The sequence below is a fragment of the Pogona vitticeps genome, chromosome 6 (genome assembly GCF_051106095.1).
Source record: "Pogona vitticeps strain Pit_001003342236 chromosome 6, PviZW2.1, whole genome shotgun sequence".
Taxonomy (NCBI): Eukaryota; Metazoa; Chordata; class Lepidosauria; order Squamata; family Agamidae; genus Pogona; species Pogona vitticeps.
Window position 1 is genome coordinate 31,014,348 of NC_135788.1, and position 21,222 is coordinate 31,035,569.

General features: G+C 44.1%; 1 long non-coding RNA gene across 1 annotated transcript in view; it reads left to right on the top strand.

Moving 5' to 3' along the window:
- Nucleotides 1-21,022, top strand: part of LOC144583434 (uncharacterized) — a 39,450-nt gene extending 18,428 nt beyond the window's left edge. Inside the window, exon 2 of the long non-coding RNA XR_013537194.1 lies at nt 16,260-21,022. This is a non-coding gene — a long non-coding RNA (uncharacterized LOC144583434). The remainder of the gene's footprint in view (nt 1-16,259) is intronic.
- Nucleotides 21,023-21,222: the final 200 nt, after the last annotated feature.

Here is a 21,222-nt window from a genome sequence, read left to right on the forward strand (position 1 = left end):
ATCTACACCCTTTACAGGTTGGATGTCACAGTCTCCCATATTTTGACAGGCTAGACGCTGATTCTGGTTTTCCTAGTTCACTTGTTAAAAGCTAATTGGCAGCTGCAATTGCCATGTCGGCCATTTTTCTGATCTCACCATTTAAAGCTGTGATCGCTCTTTAACCCATGGTATTGTAAAGACTGGCTTCTGAAGTCCTATAAATAATGGAAACCCACCACAAAGACTTTTTTTTTCCTCTGAGCAGAAATCCATGGGTCCACACAGCCTTTGGGCAAGGAACGGAACAGAAAATATAAAAGGAGGAAGGGGAGATCCAGCTAATTTGTCCTTGTCGGCAGCCTTGGGCTGTAAATATACCGAAATATTCACAGGAAAATGAAATGAGAGAATTTGTAAAGCTGGGAGATGAGATCATCCTCCGACAACAATCCCCAAATTCATAGACACTTTTGAATTCATGAGGTGAGAATGACTAGCACAGAGGCCTGTGAAATACATTGGTATAAGAGTATGGCTCTTCTAATATACCTTTTAAAAACTGTCTCCTATTCACAGAGATGTGGCCGAGTCGCATCAGAGAGGGAGAAAAATGTAGGGCGCTTGATAGTTGTTTGCACCGCTCTTCATAAATCCCCTCAGTTATAGCATCGAGACATAATTTTAGTAAGGGTTAATCTGGAAAATATAAATCCATATGGGTATAATTAGGCCCTCCAAAAATAGTTAAGAAAAATTAGGAAATAGGGGTCGGAAACTGATTCTCCATGAATGATAGTATTTGTTCATTAAAACTAGAATGACAAGAGTGCCTACTGAAATACTTCCTTGAAAACAGGAAACCAACCCATGTGCCACCCAGAATGCAATGGGTAAATCATGTCTATGGCGAGTCGGGTTATGCTGTTAGCATTATACTGGTATAACTATATAAGAGGATCTGGAGTGACAGTGTGTGTGTGGTTTTTTGTATTATTATTGTGTTCTTTTTGTTATTGCAAGGGCACCTTTCTGTAAAGCACATGCCCAAAGAAGCTTACACTAAAAATAAAAAAATAATTAAAAATACCAAAAATCATCAAAGCAACCCAGCAACTGACAGAACAGTCATGTAAACTCAGAATAATCTAAATGTTTTTTTAACTTGTTAACCTGCTTACATTTATGACTAGTTATTTTGTTACATTTTTGCTGGGGTAGCTCATGGTTGGTATGGTTGTCCAACTACAAAATTTTGAGGTAGGACACCCACCCTGCTCTTTTCATGAGCCACCTATGCACTTATATCCCATTTCCCCTTCAAATAAGGTACTCCCCTTCTCTCCCCTCGACTCCCCTAGAGTCACTCCCCTTCTGTCATTTTATCCTCACAATAACCCTTTCACAGGCTGACTGAGGAGAAGTGTGTAGCCCAAGACAACCCAGTGAATTTTACAGATGAAATAATGATGCGTCCAGACAGCTCCCTCTTAGGCATTAGTCTAAAATGAATAAGTGTGGATTACCATCATAATGGGTAACCAAACCTGAAAAATAAATACTGCACAATAAAATGGTGTTAGAACTGATGGCACACCTCACAAAACACTGCAACTATACTGATTTTTCTGAACTGTGTTAAATACATGGTCCTGTTTCTCATGTTATGCTAGATCAGGGATCCATGAGAACCATGAACTCTGGTTTACATTCCACAAGTCAGCTAAATAAATCATAGAGCGTCAGTCTATGGCTTACTTATCATGATGAGCAATCCCAGCAGGGAAAATGTTATCTAGCTTGTTTTCCTCCTGACAAACCAGAGAATAAAACAAATCCTGGAAAATGTAGTCCTCTTGAATTCTAGCTGGCCATGGCATCTAGGAATGACTGCTGATACTCGTAGTAACTTCAGCATAAACTTGCAAAAGATTGTCCAGCATGCTGACTGAAACAACCAGCTATTATTATGTCCTATTGAACCACTTCTGACTTACGGTGACACTAATAGGGTTTTCAAGGTATATGACATCTTCACATAGTAGTTTACCATTGCCAGTCCCCAATGTTTCCTGAGTCTTAGTCCAGTATTCTATCCACTACACCACACTGGCTCACTTTTAAACAAAAAATCACAAACATATATGATATATAGCAGAAGAGGTCTGACATTTCACTGGCAATGTCTCCTTTCACTGGGCAGGGAGACGACTCTGGTGAGTATGCAGTGAAACTATAAAACCTTACCTAAGACCTGAAGTCAATCTGGAAATTATAACATTACAGGCATTCATTCTCAAAGCTCCTGAGATGTTGCATGCTGACTCTCCCAGTTAGTTCTCAGGAGTCATCATAAAAGTTTAGAGAACTCTGAAATGCAATTATCACTAAAATATAGTTGGACTAATAGGTGTTAGTTGTTCCAGAAGGATCAATCTCCTAAAATAATCACCCCAAATAATGTAAAGATACTTTTATTTTAAAGCAATGAAATGGCCAAGTTTTATGGGGAGAAATTTATGTAAAAATAGTTATGTATCATTGCCTCCTGTCCCTGTCTCCTTCTCTCCCTATCTCCTCCTCCTCCAGTGTAATCTATGCTGATGAAAGGTTAGAGAAGGTCTATTTTTGGACTATCGTTCTCAGAATCCACCAGCCAGCATGGGGGAACTCTGGAAGTTGTAGTCCAAAAAGTAACTTTGTTCATGCTTTACTGCTGAACAGTAGCGTATTGGCAATTTTCTCACAGTGCAGTCCCAGACATATTTACTCAGAGGTCTTAGTAGTGACTGATCTACCATGCTTTGATTAACAATGTAAGTATAGTATTATGATTATTCCTGTGGGGATACAATGTAATTTCCAAGGAAGACATGCTACTCAATGATGGATGGCACTCTCTCTGATACATATCTACATTCTTGTATGTATGCTTTTAAAATCCACCTGAGGATGCCAAATGTAATACAAAGGTACACACAAATACCCCACCACTTCACCCCAAATATTAGAAGTGAAGCTTTTTAAAAACACCCCCTCCGCAATTAAAATTAGCCCTAGGGAATGTACACAGTGACAAATACCACATGACTGCCATATGACTTTGAAAAAAATTCAATAACAACAGCACATATTCTGAGATATTTCAGTAGTATAACCAGACTCTTAGCTGCAGCTACTGCAGGTAGATTTCTGTGATGCCCTCAGCAGGGATGTTGGCAAGTCTGTGGTCTGAGTACCAAGTCTGAATCCAAGTCTTTGGTACCAAGTCTCAAGTCTGAATCCAAGTCTTTGGTACCAAGTCTCAAGTCTGAATCCAAGTCTTTAGTACCATCCTGAGTCTTAAGCCCCAAGTTTGAGTCCCAATTAAAGATAAACTTTTCCCCTACAAAAAAGGGAAGGGTGGGTGGGTTCCAAGTTGCAAGTTGAATCTGAGTCATTGAAAAGAACAACAGCCCTGAGTCAAGTCTGGATCAAGTCCTTGATACAACTTAAGTCTGACTTGACAGTGAGTCGCACAGCTATAGTCCCCTTCCCTGGTCCTCAGCTCTATCTTTCAGCTTCTTCCCTGAGGCCCCGATGCATAGCTGGCAGACACCTTTGGCTCAGCCATTACATACAAGCACAGCGCAAGATGACATCAATATTATCGCTACCACAGGCAGAGGAATGTCATTTTAATATGCATGCAGATACGAGAAAAGTTGTTGGTTTGTCTTGCAGAATGCTACAGGGGGCACCCCCTGTTTTTAAAATACAATCCTTGATCAGTATTTTCCTCATGCAGCTGGTTGCCTGCAACGTCAGTTACAGAATAGAGACCCAGCACAAAATTTAATAGGATGTCATCAAGTCTCATTCCAGACAAGAAGGGCATGGAATTCTTTCCTTCCAAAAATTCCTTTGCGTCTGCTTTTCTTCTCATTCATCCTAGACCAAAAAAACAACTCTCTTGACTTTGGCTGAATTACCTCAGACTCTTTGATCCACTTTCTAAAAATATGTATGAGAGACAAAATACTGTACCCAGAGGTAGACAACTGCAACAGACACAAGGGTAACAAGTTGCATTGGCAAAAAAAAAAAAAAAGCAGCATGTACGTAGTACTTAAAATGGTGGAGGAGGGGAAACCTGGCCATGGGCCACCAGACCAAGTACCTGGATTGTGAATAACTACAGCAGGTCCCAATAAAAGGGGAGGAAAAAAGAAAGAAAGCCATGCACTGCTGTGGATCATCCATTAAGCTGTCTCTTGAATCTGGTATAATGTTAAGCAGACTAAAGAGACTCTGCTGTTCAAAATGAATAATGAATTCAGCACGGCACTCACCACATTCGTGGAGCCCTAGTGCTACATAAACTTATTTACTAAGGCCCAGATTTCTCTTTTTATTTTTACGACAATTGAGAGAGACAGCTGCCTCAGCTGGGTCCTGCTGCGCATCCGAACATGAGCTCAGAGCTGCACTTTACTGGGTTTTTCAATTTATTTATTTATTTATTTATTTATTGAATTTATATCCCGCCTATCTGGACTATAAGTCCACTCTAGGCGGCTTCCAGCATATAATAAGAATAGAATACAATTAAAAAACATGTGCATAAACATAAATAATAATTACAATCACAGCAAACAAAAAGGAATATAAGGAAAATTAGAAAAGGGATCAGGAATTGATTGGAGGGAAGGCCTGGATGTATAGCCATGTTTTTAATTGAGTTTTAAAAACACCCAGCGTAGGGGCCGCGCGAATCTCTGGAGGAAGGTTGTTCCATAGGCGAGGAGCCACCGCCGAGAAGGCCCGGTTTCGTGTCTTCTCCTTCCGGGCCTCTCTCGGCGTCAGGCTCCTCAGCCTCACCTCCAGACTCGCGCGGGTGAACCGGGTAGACCTAGGTGGGAGCAGGCGTTCCGCCAAGTATCGAGGTCCTAAACCGTTTAGGGCCTTATAAGTAAGCATTAAAACTTTGAAGTCGATGCGGAAACGGATGGGCAGCCAATGCAATGCGGCCAGTGCTGGAGAAATGTGTTGGTATTTTCTCACTCCGGTAAGGAGTCTGGCCGCTGCATTCTGCACCACCTGAAGTTTCCACATCAGCCTCAAAGGCAGCCCCACGTAGAGCGCGTTACAGTGGTCTAATCTTGAGATTACGAGCGCATGCACCAAGGTAGTGAGTGCCCCCGTGTCGAGATAGGGCCGCAGCCGGGCAATCCGCCAAAGATGGAAAAAGGCGGTACGGACTACCGACGCCACCTGTGTTTCCATGGTGAGCGTCGGGTCCAGATGTATGCCCAAACTGCGGACCCCACTCTTCGCGGCCAGAGTTGCCCCCCCAAATGTGAGAGAGTCCCCCAAGCCGCTAACCACGGGGCCACCCACCCTCAGAACTTCCGTCTTGTCCGGGTTCAGCCTCAGCCCATTCTCCTGCATCCATCCCAGTACGGCCTCCAGGCAGCGCTGAAGGGACAGGACAGCATCACCTGTATCAGGTGAAAAGGAAATGTAGAGCTGGGTGTCATCAGCATATTGGTGACACGAAGCCCCACATCCCCGGATGACCCCACCCAGCGGCCTCATATAGATGTTAAACAGCATTGGGGAGATAATCGACCCCTGTGGAACCCCACAATTGAGACTCCACGGGGCCGAGACACTCTCCCCAAGCTGGACTCTCTGGGGACGGTCCTCCAAGAAGGAACGGAGCCAGGCAAGAGCCGAGCCACCGATTCCCAACTCGGAGAGCCTCCCCAGGAGGATACCGTGGTCGACGGTATCAAAGGCCGCTGAGATGTCGAGGAGGACCAACAGAGACACTTTTCCCCTGTCGGCCTCCCTCAACAGGTCATCATACAGGGCGACCAATGCCGTCTCTGTACCGTGGCGCGGCCTGAAGCCCGACTGGAATGGATCCAAGGCATCTGTTTCATCCAAGTATGCCTGAAGCTGGTCGGCCACCACCCTCTCCACCACTTTGCTCATGAAAGAAACATTGGCGACGGGCCTATAATTGCCAATTTCGTCCGCCGCCAAACTAGGTTTCTTTCTTATGGGCCTAATGAGTGTCTCCTTGAGGGCAGAGGGAAACCTGCCCTCAAGGAAAGACCCATTTATTATTACAGTGGCCCATTCAGTTGTTATCGGCCTGGCTGCTTTGATTAGCCAGGCCGGGCAAGGGTCCAAGGAGGAGGTGGTGGCACGACAGCGGTCAAGCACCTTGGCCACAGTATCAGGGATGACAGGCTGAAAGGAGTCAAAGGTCACCGGGCAAGACGGAGCGCTGGACATCTCTGCTCGACTCACTGTATTCAAAAACGGAGAGAGGTCCCGGCGGATGGCCTCCACTTTAGCTTTAAAAAAAGGCTGCAAACTGGTCAGGCGAAAAACTAGGGGGAGGCCTATCACCCGAACCAGTTCCGGATAGGTCGCGCACTATACGGAACAGCTCCGCCTGCTGATTTGATGCTTCGCTTATCCGGTTAGCGAAGAATGATCGACATGCAGCCTTTACCTTAGTTAGGTAAAGGTTAGTTGCGACCCTGACAGCTATCCAATTAAAATCCGTCGGGTTCTTCCTCCACCTACGCTCTAGCCTTCTCCTATATCGCTTCATCGCTCGAAGCTCCTGGTTGAACCAGGGCGCCGGGCGAGTTCGGCGGCGGAGAGGGCGCTTAGGCGCGATCATGTCTGCGGCCCTGGCGGCAGCAGTGGACCAGCTGTCAACCAGAGCCTCAACAGGGGCGCTGGCCAGGTCAGCCGTAACCCCTCTCATAGCATCCTGGAATCCGGCCGGATCCAGTAGCCTTCGAGGGCGGACCATAGAAATAGATCCCTGCTCCCCGCGAGGGGAAAGTGCCACTGAGAGGTTACATTTTATTAGGTGGTGATCTGACCATGACAAGGGGACCGACACGAGGTCAGTCACCATCAGATCACACTCGTTCCACGTAGTGGTAAAGACCAGGTCTAACGTATGGCCTCCCACGTGGGTGGGGCCGATAACATGTTGGGACATGTTCAAGGAAGCCATGGTTTCCAGGAACTCAAGAGCTGGCCCAGTGGTCTCTGCCCCCGCATGCACATTGAAGTCACCCAAGACCAAAAGCCTCGGGGACCCCAATAATGCCGCGGAGACAAAGTCGGCCAGCTCCGGCAGGGAAATGGCTGGATCACGGGGAGCGCGGTAACCCAGCAAAATCCCAATGCCATCCCTAGCCCCAATCGACACGTGGAGTGCCTCTAGGCCTGGCTTTACCACCGAGGAACGCCTAGTAACCTCTAAGATGGATTTGTAAACAATGGCTACTCCCCCTCCCCGCCCCTCCAGTCTACCCTGGTGCTGGACAGCATAACCGGGCGGGCAGATGAGAGCCAGGGGAGGGGCACCCTCCCCACTAATCCACGTCTCGGTTATGCATGCCAGGTCTGCATCCTCCTCCAGGATAAGATCATAGATCAACTGGGGTTTATTGGATACAGACCTGGCATTCAGCAGCACCAGATTTAGAGTGGAGGGCTGACTGAGCTGGCCACCTCGATACTGAGGGTTGGTCACAGTCTCAGAACAATGAACAGCAGCCAAACATCTGTTCACCGTTCTTCTGACACGGGTAGGGACTGTGCCAACGCCATATCTCCCTCTACCCGTAATCACCGGAATGTTCCTGGGCCCCTCGCCAGGCGGACAAGCCTTCCACTCCATTTCCAAGGGGGGAAGAGGGAAAAAGGGAGGGAAAAAGGCAAAAAAGAAAAATAAAAAATAAAAATAAGAAAACAAAAAACAAAACCCTAAATTAATAAAACACACAAACTTAAACACAAAATTACTAAATTGCAAATACAATATTATTAAAAGAAGAACAATCCAAAGTTATAAGACCCTAGTGTATAAAATAGATAATTTAAACAATTTAAACAATCCATGTGCTTAAAACCCACATATAGTCCTTGACTTTCCTCCTCCTCCTCCTCCTCCACGTAACCTTATCCTTTCAGATATTGCAAGGTCGGATGTTATTTTTCCTATTGTTGAAGTAGATGTTAATGGTGTTGGTAACAAAGGTACTGGAGGACAGGTGTTATTCGTAGAGCAAGCCACAAAGGTCTTAAGCATCAGCATAAAGGGAGGCGGAATCCTGGGTGTAGATGGTTCAGACCGAGGCCTTTCCCACCCCCAGGGAAGAGGCAAGGCAGCTCTGTAATTAGTCCAAAGGCAGGAGACTGCGCGAACCGGTCTTAAGGAAGGTCCCGTCCCTTGGAGATCTAACATGGCGACCAGCCAGCCAGGGACCAGGACAAACAGTTCTCGCTCCCTCACACACACACAAAGCTTCACCCCGCAGTCGTACGCACTAAGTTGCAGGAAAATAAAAGTTCTTCGCCACAGCCATTTACAAACAGACCGCCAACCTCCGCTGCAAACTTTGATCTTACACATACTGACTGGGCTAGCTTTGGGGGGAGGGAGCTCCAGCCTCCAGGACCTTTCCTCCAGCGGACTCCTCCACACGGCTGGGTCCTAGGGGGAGGGGGTGCAAACGTCCAACCTCTATGTCCTTTCTCCAGCGGTCTCCGATGGTCTCCTCCAAAATCAAGTTGAGACCCGCTGAGTCACCGGGTGGATTTCCGCCCCCTCCGATGTCCCGGGCACATACTAGCCTCCTCCAAGCAAACGAAGCAGGGCTTTCAGCTTCCGAGCTCCCGGACTCCCAGGAGAGAGCCAGCCGCGGCTCCGCGGTTCCGCGTTTCGAGCACGCAGCGGCTTCACTACCGGGTCCTGCTCGGCACTGCCTAGCCTTGCGCAGCACTTCAATTCTCCTCCAGCAATCCAGGCACGGGGAAATGGAAGAGGAAAAGGAGGAGAGAGGAGGGAAGACGAGGGGAAAAAAAAGAGGGGGGAAAGAAAGAAAGAAAGAAGGGGAAAGGCAGCAAGAGGCGAACCGGGCGGCGGAGAAAAACGCTAACCGCACGGCACCAGCGCCATCTTTCCCCACTCTCTACTAAATGGAGACCTTGAAGTTCTCAGTGGATGATACGCTGATTCTATATCTAAAAGCAGTGGCCAATTAATGGGAAATTAACCTCTGCTTATTCTAAAAGATATTTAGAATTGGCAATTGATTAGTAGGAAGAGATAGTGTAATGGCAAATTTGCATGGGCAACTGTTCATTTTATCAGCTCCCTCCCTGGCTGAGTCAAAAATGAAGGTGACTGGATGAGTCTATATCAACAAATGGGCAGCAGGTCTTTTGTCAGGTTAATGGCTTTTAATTGGCCACTCAGGAAGAAACCACCCTCAAATACCTTGCATTACAAAAGAGGTAGCTATTCCTGGGCAAATCCAGTTCTTTCTGGGTTATTGTGAGGATTGCACTTACCCTCAAGGTTTACACTGAGTCCCAAGAAAGATGGCAGATAATATCCAAATCAGTTTCTAATTTTGACCCAGTAGCCCCCCTCCACTACGCCACTGCTTAGAAAATAGCATAGCCTTCTTTGCATATCTAATAACTTGGACACATTGTACTGAAAGATTTGTGTGACTCTAGGGATAACATCATAGGAAATACAGTGGTGCCTCGCTTGTCGACGTTAATTCGTTCCAGCAAAATCGCTGTAGAGTGCAAACGTCGTCAAGCGAAATTAAAAAGCCCATTGAAATGCATTGAAAACCGTTCAGTGCGTTCCAATGGGCTGAATAACTCACCGACCAGCGAAGATCCTCCATAGGGAAGCCATTTTCAGGTGCCTGTGCAGCAAAAAATGCCTCCTAAAAGCAGCGGGGAGCCATTTTGAGCAGCCGGCGGCCATTTTGAAAACCTGATGATCAGTTGTTTTGATCATCGTAATGCGAAGAATCAGATCGTTGCAAAGTGAAAAAAACATTAAAACACTGTTTTGCGATCGCAATTGTGATCACAAAAACATCGTCGTGAAGCGTATTCATCATTATACGGGGTTATCGTTAAGCGGGGCATGACTGTAATCATTTGCTTTAACATATATTTGACCCCAAACTCTTACTTTGTTTATACATGTGTGAGACCTATTAGTCTGATGAGGATTTTTTTAGCGTTGGTGTCCATTCTTACTTTTAAGCAAGGCTCACACTGAAAGGAGGGTATATAAAATCATATTTCAACCCTCTTAATCTTTTTGTGTCATGTACAGAAGGTTAGAATACCACATGCTCTTAGAAAGTACTTCTTACTGGCTGGTCCCCCAGTTATGAAACGATTATGTACCATCAAATCAGAACTGACCTATAGTGACCATCAAAGGGCTTTCACAGCAACTGAGTTACTCAAGGAGTGGTTTTACAGTTCTGCACCCCCAGTGAGCTTCAGTGACAGAGAGTATTGACAACAGGAAAGATACAGTATATGCAGAAGAACACACGTTGCAGCTTTATTTCTTACGTCATAGCCTTCACAAAGTTATAGGTTGTAACCAAATGCTTTCAAAAGGATGGGGTGGGTGGGTAGGAGAGGCACCTGAAAGCTGAGTCTTCATCAGATTCTATAGCTATTTATTTTAAACTGAAGCGAAACTAGACAAATGCCGTTTCAAATGATAGGTTAAAAATGAAATGAAGATACCTTGTACACTTTGGATTTATGGGTTCTGTGTAGTATGGAGTGAATATAAAAGCCATTTGTTAACTTACATGTGGAAACACTTAAGCAAAACAGTCACCTATGAGTGAGGAAAAGTATTATTCCATTCTGAGCTTTCTATTAAATGCTGTCTCTTTCACTGAACTTCTGTAACTATACTTACAATGCCTACAGCTTCCCTGAAATACGGTACTTGCATAACAGAAGCAAAGGGCCTAAGGAAATGGTACACCTATGAAAAGCATCTATCTCAACAGTACAAACCTTTCAGTGTTGTGAGCCCTTGAATCTGAGTTGCAAGAACTGTAGCACAAACACACAGCTGCTTGCCTCCATACTGTGTATGCACTTGAGCAGGAACTCCGCACACCTGATGGTTTTGCTACCTCTGTATCACCGTATTTCCTTGTCCAGTCTTGAATGAACTAGTGCTACCATTGTCTATGTGGGAGGAGTTAGAACAGTGCCCAGTGTTTTCCATTGGCATGCAATTTTTATTTAACATATCTGATTTCTATATCCTGCTGTTCTATTGCAGTGTTATTGAGCATTTTCACTTTTTTATGTGAGTGTAAATCACCCTGAAATCAAATCAATATATATCAAACTTTTCTTGGCCTAGATGTTAGAAATTATATAGAACTACCCTTGTTCTGGCTGAACCTATTACCGAGTTTTTGAATTTCTGGCAAAATTTATTTTGTGGTGCATCAGAATTACAGAGACTCACAGGGGGTAATAGCTAAAAATTCCCCCAAGTCCACTTTTTTCTCACTTAAAATCTCAATAACCCGGAGACATTTGTAAGAGAATATATATAACTTACCATTGCTTGAAATTACAGACTTGTGTATACTGCTTTCTTTACTGCACTCATACTTAGCAACTAACTGAACAGATCAATGGCAGATCTTTTCCTTGTTACAACTCTCTATACAAGTCTGACACTTGCCTCGTCTGGCAAGCATAACAGAAAACAATTACTGAAAAACTGGAAGAGGGGAGACAACAGATGTTTAGCTGAGAGGGGTTGAGAATGTCCACTAACACCTCTGTGACCACCCCTTTGTATCAGATCAGGTACTCCTGCTGAAAACTGGAGAAAAACTATGTCAGCTGAATCAGAGTAAAACAAACTTAACTCTTGCTAGCTGAACAAAAAGAAACAATTTCCCCAGTGGAAATTGTATAGCTGTGTCAGACAAGGTGCTATGTCACTTCAGAAAAAATAAATATTAAAAAGAGGAGGCAGGAAAGGGGTGGTCCGGGAGGAAAATGATCAGCAAAGACGGCTCTTTTCCTTGTTACAACTCTCTGCCTCTGCCCCTATAGACTTCTGCAAAATGTTGGCAGCTGCAGGGATTTCCCTGCAGAAACCAGCTGGGATCTGATTTAAAACACTTTGAATCACACTTGGTTTTCCCTGCTGTGTAGTCACACCCTGAGCTCTTCTTCAACTTCCCTCTCCTCTGCCTCCTTTCTGAACCTTCTGCTGGTAAATCTCAGCTTTTAGGAAGCTGGCATGAATACTCTTCTATCAATAAAATAAAATATGTTGAAATAGAAATGCTACAGTCATGAGTTTGCCTGTCCAAATTATATTATCTGCTAATGCATCTCTTAGAATGCTCCCCAGGTGCCCAGCCTGTGCTTTTCAACATAGTACAACTTAGTTAAAACACAACACTTGTGCGGTTGTGCCAAAACCTACACCTGCAAGTCCTCAGGTGTCTCTGTGCTCTTATAGAATTTTGGCAAAGCAAATGTGTTCTTGTGGAAGATCTGCTGTGTGCGTATTGCTTCTCTCATCCCTGGACACAGAGGGCTTCTCAGAGAATGTGTTAGGAGTCGTTTCCCAAGTGGCACACACTTCAGAAAAGAAGTTCTGTAACCTGTCTTCCTCGCGTCATCTGATGGGTTTATTGGCTTTACGTTTAGCCCTTTGAGGCAAAAGGGCAACGCTGCCGAAATATAGAAACAATTGTGTTTATAGAGTTACACTTTCATAGCCCTTCTGAGAGCCAAGATGGAGTGATATGCAATCCTCCTAACAGAAGTAAAAAAAAAAAGAATGGTGTGATGACGGAAGGTGTCTGATATTGAGGCAGGCTTTTGGCTGATCCAGTTTTGTGCTGCTCACACTAGGGCAGCGATTCTTTGGGGTTTCAGGCCACAGTCTCGCACAGGCCTACCAGGAAATGTTGGAAGTCTGAACTTGACTTGTTTACATGCAAAGCCCTTCTACTCGATCCCTTTGCAAGGGAAAATAGTCTTATGTATTCGCGAAGGCTTTCACGGCCAGGATCTAATGGTTGTTGTGGGTTTTTCGGGCTCTTCGGCCGTGTTCTGAAGGTTGTTCTTCCTGATGTTTCGCCAGTCTCAGATGCCGGCCACAGAGACTGGAGAAACGTCAGGAAGAACAACCTTCAGAACACGGCCAAAGAGCCCGAAAAACCCACAACAACCACAGAAAATAGTTTTGCCGGTTTTTAAAAAAGAGAAAGCTATCCAATGAGTGGTTTAGGTATCTGGCCACAGAGCCAGAGGTTTGGGGTTTGATTCCCCACTGGGTCTCTTTGACAAGAGCTGGATTCAATGACCCATAAGGTCACTTCTGGCCCTGCAGTTCCAAGATGATATGATGAGTCATCATATCATCTTGCAACCGAGAGATAGGCACAAACCTCAGTTCGGAAGTTTGTGCTTGTTTGTCAGACCAGCACCACTGGGGCCACACATTCCCTTCTCCCTCCCACCCCGGCTGGCTCCCCTACTCACCGGCTTGCACACACTGTTCTGCTCTTCATGAAATCATCCAGTCGCAGCAGGAACTTGTGCTTCGCTCCTCCACCTCCTCTAGCAGCCACCCACTCAAATGAAGAGGCAGGGCAGGGATTCCTGCAGTGCTGCCTTTGAGTTGGAGGAGGCGGAGGAGGAAAGCATGAGCTCCTGCTGCACCTGGATAATCACATGAAGAACAGGAGAAGAGCAGCACGCCCTGGCTGGTGAGTGGGGGAGCCGGCCCGGGGATGGGGACAAGAGGAATGCGTGGCACCTGTGAGGCTGGCCCAATGAACCAGCATGAACCTCCAAACTGAGAGTCCTGCCCATCTCTACACATTAAGCGCTGTATTTCTTCTAGTGTTACATTTGCCACAAATCTAGTGAGTGTGGCCGGAGGTTTCTTGCCAGTTTACCTTTCCGTACAAGAAATTCCATAAAACTTGGTGGCAAATGGATGCTCATTGAGGAGGCGCTGGTTGCAATCTGGGGCACACATCTGATTCCTGAGTGTCAGGTGCATGCTCAGGAATATAACCGGCACTTCATTAATGAGTGGGAAACTTCCTCCAAGTTCTCTTAAGCATAAACCAGCAATACAGTAGGATTCTAGCTTAAAACATGAACACTCAGCTACTGTTCACCTATTTAATTACATTGCTAATTAACTCCTTGCAGTAGTGAGGACTCCTGATACCTCAAAGACCAATAATTAGGCATGGGCAGTGCAGTCTTAAAGTTGGGGGTGATTAGGAGGCAGGTTGTTCTGACATTTGGGGGAAACTATGGAAAGAAAATAATTACATTCCCTCACTTCTTACACCATGTAAACCAGGGGTCTCAAACTCAATTTACCCGGGGGCCACAGGAGGCAGAGTCTGGGTGAGGCTGGGCCACATCAGATTTTTCTGCCAAGCAGAGCAAGAGCCCGAGGAAGCCAGCCAGGAATTTCCTTAGCCCAGGTGGGGCTCCAAGGAGGAGGAGGAAGAGGGGCGCCAGCCATGACCCCTTCCGGCTCCTTCTTCACTACCACCACCAGCAGCAGGATGAAGTAGGGAGGGAGCGCCGGCGACTGCCTAGCAGGAGGGGAGGGCACGGCATAAAATAAAATAAAAAACCCTCACAGAATTGGCCTTGGGAAAGGAGGAAAGCCCCCACCAGTACCCACGAAATTAAACAGAATGGGGCGGGGACCCCACAGGTGCATATGTGTGTGCGCATGCACACACATGGAGGTCCGGCAACCTTCCTCTGAGGGCCCCCCTCAAAAAAAGGCACAGCAGCAGCAGCCACCCCCACCACGACAGAGGAGCAAACTTTGTGAGGCGAGCGGCACTAAGGTGGCCACTGGCCAGGCTGGTGCTGGGGGTGCTGAGAGAGAAAGAGAGCCAGAGAGCCACTTCCTTGGAATAGGCGGTGGCGGTGGCAGCTGCTGTTGGCGGCTTGGAGGCGCTCTTCGAGGACGGGCTGGGAGTGAGCTCTGCTCAGCGGCAGCTCGGGTGCCGCTGAGCAGAGGCAAAAAGGGCTGGCAGCGCACCTCGCTCGCCAGCTCTCCCCCAATCCCCCAAGACAGCGCCTCTTGCACCCTCCATCTAGAACTGCAGCCTGCCAGCTAGCAGACAGGCGGGCTGGCTGGCTGGCAGGCTCCAGTTCTGGATGAAGGGTGCAAGAGGTGCTGTCTTGGGAGAGAGCCGGTGAGCAAGGTGAGGCTTTTTTTTACTCTTGACAGCAGAGGGCGCATGGGTGCTTTGGGGGCAGGCAAGGTGGGGGCCACAAACTATCATCCGGCGGGTCGCAAATGGCCCCTGGGCCGCATGTTTGAGACCCCTGATGTAAACAAATAAAACATTGATTGTCTATTTAATTCAGATGAATTCTTGACAAATGTGTGCCATTTATACATGATTCTTCAGAGGATCTCATCCATATCTGATAGTGAAGTAGCTGGCAAAAATAGATGACTTGCACTATGATTTTTAGCACACACACACACAAAGCATTTCCAAAGTGCTGAAAAGTGATCGCAAAGATCTGCAAAATGACATAGTATTTCCATGTGTCTTTCAGTTGGATCCAGTCTTTGTCATGTGAAGAGAAAACCTACTGTAATCAATGAGCTGGAATCAGATTTAGCTGTACTTTAATCTAGACACACCAGTGACTTCAGTTACTCAAGACTAACCTAGTTTGACAACTGAACTTTATTTAGAGACTACTGCCACTTTTTTCGGTAGCATGCTCTACTTCTTCTCTTCCCACATATGAAAAATACTATTTTTTTGGACTGCAATTCCTATAATAGCTGTGGGATTCTAAAGGTTGTAGGCCAGAAAAGCAACATTTCCCATGGTGTTTCATCCCTGTAAATGAAGCCGTGAGAGGCTCTGATCTGCTTTGGGGTTTAAACCTGCGGGAATGAAGTGTGTTGAATATTGTTTTCCCCTCCATACTGCTTCTCCACTGAAAATCATATTTGGCTCCTGTTACTTTCCCAAGGTCTTGTATGCCATAAAAATAAATAGAATTGTAAGAAAAAAGCAGCCAGTGGGGAGGAGGCAGTTTCTATTCAAACATCCTTTTTGGTGAGGAAAGAGTTAAGCCCATCTTTCCCGTATGTCCAGAGTAGATTGGGGCTTTGGGCTACTGCTTTTTTTGGGGGGAGATGTGCATAATGCTAAGAGCACATAAAGTGTGCTTAATATAACATATTGTTGATTCCTGAGCACTATAGCTGGGATGTTTGCTGATATGCTAAATTACTGATACTTTTTAAATGATTTACAGTATTTGATTTTTTTTTTAATTGCCTACTTGCTCTGCTTGGATATATACAAAATATGGCCTCTTCAACTGGGTTGGAAATGCCTCTATTTTGTCTCCTGCAGAATCTGCTGAGAAGTTCATGCTGTCTTAAGAACGATCATCTTTCAGTTTGAAAACCATCACATTTCAAGAGAGAAAGACACCAGGTTTGGAGAATAACTACAAAGAAACTAAGAATGGAATTTGTTTTAAAACACACACACAAGTCTCTCTCTCTCTCTCTAGGTATGTGTATGTGTGGATAAAATAAATAAAATAAATATATAGTAAACTAGGTGAAGGAAATAAGTGTGTGTGCTGATGAAATCTGCAGATAACACCAAGCTGAGAGGTATTGTTAATGAAAAGAAGAAGCAGGAAATTATGCAGGATGAATTTGTATGACCTCATGAATTGGAGCAATATAAATGGAATGAAATTCAATAGTACCAAGTGTAAGATCATGCATCTAAGGACAAACAATAAGTATTTTTGTTACTGGCTTCGGCTCATTCACTGGAAACACAACAGAAAGAAAGGGATAATGGGGTATCGGTAGATTACATGATGACAAAGAGCCACCAAGCTGACGCAGTTGCCAAGTGGACAAGTTTCTCATTTGGATGTATTTGTGTGAGGTCTGTGGGCTGCCAACACAAGCAGCCCAGTTGAGTCACCCTTGGCCCAATGGGAAGTAAATACACAGCTAGGCCAAAATGAATACTATTCTGCCACATGTGCTCTCTTAATATGTGTGTCTGCTTTATGTGACTCTTAGTGCTACTCTAAGGAGACTGGGTGCTGACAGAGCTACATAATTTAGTTTTTTTGGACTAGAGTTCCCAGGATTCTCCAGCCATCTTATCCAGGGAGATTCTGGAAGTTGTACTCACACAAGTAACTTGCTGAGTCCTGCATCCAGAAATGGCGGCATCCAATTAAGAAAGAGTTTGGATACAGACCTGGTTTCTGAAGACACCACAGAGGTGTCCTTTTGAGGCTAGACTTCCAGGGAAGGCCTACCTAGCCTTCCCTACCTACCGAGTAAGGACAAGGTGAGAGGCTGTCACCTAACACTGTTCCTAAGTATGGTTTCTAAATTAGCAGGATCCCATTCCCAGAAATACATGGCTAAAATCTGAGACTGGGGCACAGCCTTATGATGCCATGGAGAAGGAATGTTGTGATATGATATGGTGGCTCCCCGTGATGTCACAGAGGTGGGGCAGGCAAGATTTGAGAGTAGGATTGGGACAGTTTCTAAGCCAGTTGATTGTGGAAATTGACACAAAGGGAATCCATCAGCATTAGTTGCTCTGAAATGTGTCTCTCTAGCTGGAGAATCATAGGAGAATAACAATTCTCTCAAAGTCTAAATATGAGAGCAGTTGTCACTTCATCCCTTCAGCTGATTGACAGAGAGGGAACACAGTCACAATAGTGGACGCACAATGAAAACTGGTGTCTTGAGTCCTTTAGGATTTGGTCTGCAGATCATGACTTCTATTTAGGTAACATTTCAAGAATTATCAAGACACCAGCGTGCTTTCCCTATGGGAAAAGGGCAAGCATTTGAATTGGGTTTTAGTTTTGGTTATATTTTAATTTGTCTTTTGAAGATAGGACAACCCAGGTGAGACACAGATATTACAGAATGCTATAGAACAGTATTTGGCATTTAAAAAATTGCAGGTTCTTCTTCCTCAGATGTTATACAAGAATGTACGTACTGTAGGTGGATGAGTAGGCAGTATGGGCTCATGCAGTGAAACCAAGTACCACGAGATGCAGCACAAAAGAAATTTCCTTTTTTTCCCCTACAAAATATACACCCCACTCACCAACCCAATTTACTCCCCAGTGACACTTGCTATCCACAGGTATGGTGAAGGACACTGTCCTCTTGCCAGTTTTAAAGTAAGATTCAGCTGCCAGACCAAATAGCTTTTTAAAGATGGAATCAAGAGGGCACAGAGGGCTCTTGGCTCAAGCTGTAAGACATCTTGGGACATATGTCTATAACGTAAATGTATATTGTTCTGTCCAATAAGCCATATAAACATCAATCAGTGATAATCCAGAGTTCTTCCTTTTCCTTATAAAGAAAATTGAGTTATTTTTGTCTAGCAAAGGCCGTGAAATGAGGAAATGATAACCTATGGCTAATTGCACTTGCTCATGCCAACTGCAGAAGAACTGTTGACTGAACAGAACTTGTCAAGTTAACCCTTACATATGTCTGACTGATTTGATAGGTCTATTCTAGCTGAGGGACTACCAAACAGATTAAGTTCTTTGGCTCCACCTGATGAGTATAACTATCAGACTTTTAACCTTCCTGATAAGGAACCCTCACAAGTTAAATTAGGCTTGGTTCTACCCTTCAAAGTCTTTGTAACCATGGGGTTAATGATATTGGTTTAACAAAGTAAGGACTTCCCCCACCACCAGCCCCACTCCTATTTTAAATAATAAATGTAATTTTCACTATCTTCAAGACATTCATTATTTATATATGTGCTTTTCTGTTCATTTTGTTGGATGAGGGTGATGTTGGTGAATATTTCATGAGAAAGAATGTTGTGGATTTAAACAGTTATTGAGATACCATCTCCAGTAAGGATTTACAGAAATCAGACATAAATTAAGACTTTTCAAGGTGACATCATGTTTTATGTGGACAAGACACAGCCGCAAATAACCTACAATAACCTTCAAAATTAGTTTTTTCCTGACTTCATAAAGCAATATTTTACTTGGCAGCCTTCATTGGCAAGCTCTTTGGATAGTTCTGTTTGTTTTCTGTAACCAGGAAGATAGAGTCGGAGTTTTCACGTAGGCTTCCTTCTGTATCGTGGTTTTGCCATTTTTGGTCTCTTTATTACAGCTTGCTGCTGCTCAATATTTTTCTTTGGAATGTGTATTAAGAACAAGGATATGAATAAAAGAGGAGAAAGAGAAAGCAATCCTCGTAGCAAAGCTGGCTATGCTTCTGTAGCAAAAATAACATGGCATCCAAAACACAGCTATGTTAGGTATAATAATATGAGCTAGGGCATGTTTTATTTTGAAGTTATGTAATGCTGCACAGCTGTGAATGAATAAATGGATGTAAATCTGTCTCAGTCTGTTGCTGCTCTAAATGAAACCAACAGTGAAATATGCATCTGCATAAGCGCATGGCTTTATAGAGGCAAGAATATCAGTGGCTAAATTGAAAAACCAAGCAAAGCCAAAAGCCAAAATAAGAGCAGTATTTCTTAGCATCTAAGATTTAGAGCAGGGTTAGGGAATCTATGGTCCTTCATATGTGGTTGAACTCATACTCCAAGAGGGCTACAACCAATGTGGCAGCGAAATGTAGGGATAATGAGAAATGTAGATCCCATTATCCTTACATTGGAATAATGGGAAACATGGTTCAATTAGATCTGAAGATCCATATGTTTCTCAGGGCGTGGTTCTACTGGCAATAAGAACCTCAGTTAAATCGATTTCAGCATTATTTAAATCAATTTACGAATTCCTGGGCACACAATGTATGGGTGAAATTGATTTAGTTGGGCTGGAAAGTGAGTTTTTTTTCAACTGGCTGCCAGTTTTTTAAAAAAACTTCACTTCTAAATAGGTTTAAATCAATTCAATTTGGTAGTTGTGAATACTTCTGTTGATTCAATTTGTTCCTTTGTTGAATCTGAGCAGCACTGGCACTGTGCTTTTTCAACTATATATATTTAAAAATCCTTATAAAAATGTTTAGCGATACATCACTTAGAACACTGTGACCACAAATGGGTTTTTCGTATTGTCAAGAATTTATTGCTACATCACTTCATCAATATGTTCAATATTAGAAACACCTTCCCTGTTCTCTTCATTCTGCTGATGAAATCATATTTTTTTTTCATCAGTCATCAGCTGACATCACCTCTGTGGTGTTTCCCCCATGCTTCTGAGTATATGACACCAGGTGGTGCCATCAATTTAGTGGTGCTTCGCTTACTTTAAAAAAAAAATGAAGGCCAAACATTTAACTGTGAGTCAAATTGATGTCAATTGGCAGTGTGACTGAGCCCTTAGACTGTATCAGTGGAGAGTTAAGAATTGAATTTCCTGGCTTTTTAAAATAGAGGTACACTACGTACAAATCCCAACAGAATCTTCCCTCATGTAAAATTACCCAGTGCCAGAGGATCCCAGATGATGAGCACATGATCTGTTGTATGGTTGCTGGGAGTGGGCAGAAACAAGAACAGCTTGGACGTGGCTTTAGTTCCTCTGTGCCAAAATACTTTGATGGGCTTAATGAAATGGTGAAGCAAAGGTGTGAGAAAGCGCAATTCATACAATGCAGAAACATACACAGCCTTTAACTTCTCAGGTAAATGAATATCGTCATGCTCCCTCCACAGAATGCAGACTAAAAAAAAATATGTTCCAGTTCCCAAATCCTTTCCTTAGAGTAGGCAGCCTAAGGAAGAAAAGTTCTATTGGACTGAAAGCTCTACAAACATGTTGCCTACATGTTTTCCAAAACATGCCACTTTATCTTTTGAAATATAAAAAGGTGGGCAGCACTGGGAGTTAACAAAGATTGTCCCTGAAAACCAAGGTCAAAATCATCCATGTATGTAAAAGAGAGACAGTGAAGAAAGACAAAGGGCAAAAATCAACTTTATTTCATTGTTGTGTTGGAAGAGAGCCTTACAGATATCATAAGAGAGCCAGAAAGGCAGAAAAGTGATGCTCAATAAAGTCAAGCCTGAACTCTCACTAAAGCAAAAATAGGTAAAATGAGGCTGTCCTACTATGCACATATAATGACGATACAGAACTGACCATAAAATACAATATTGCTGGAAAACGGGATTGTCTTAATAAAGGAAGCCACCATTATTAGTTTGCTACATGTGAGCAGAACTTAGTAAGACAATATTGCTAGGAATGGAAAGGTGCAGTAGGAAGAGAGAGCAATTTAATGTGAGATCCTGTACCAAATTTGGTATTTTATGAAGTTTCAACATTATAATGTTTTAATGTATTCTC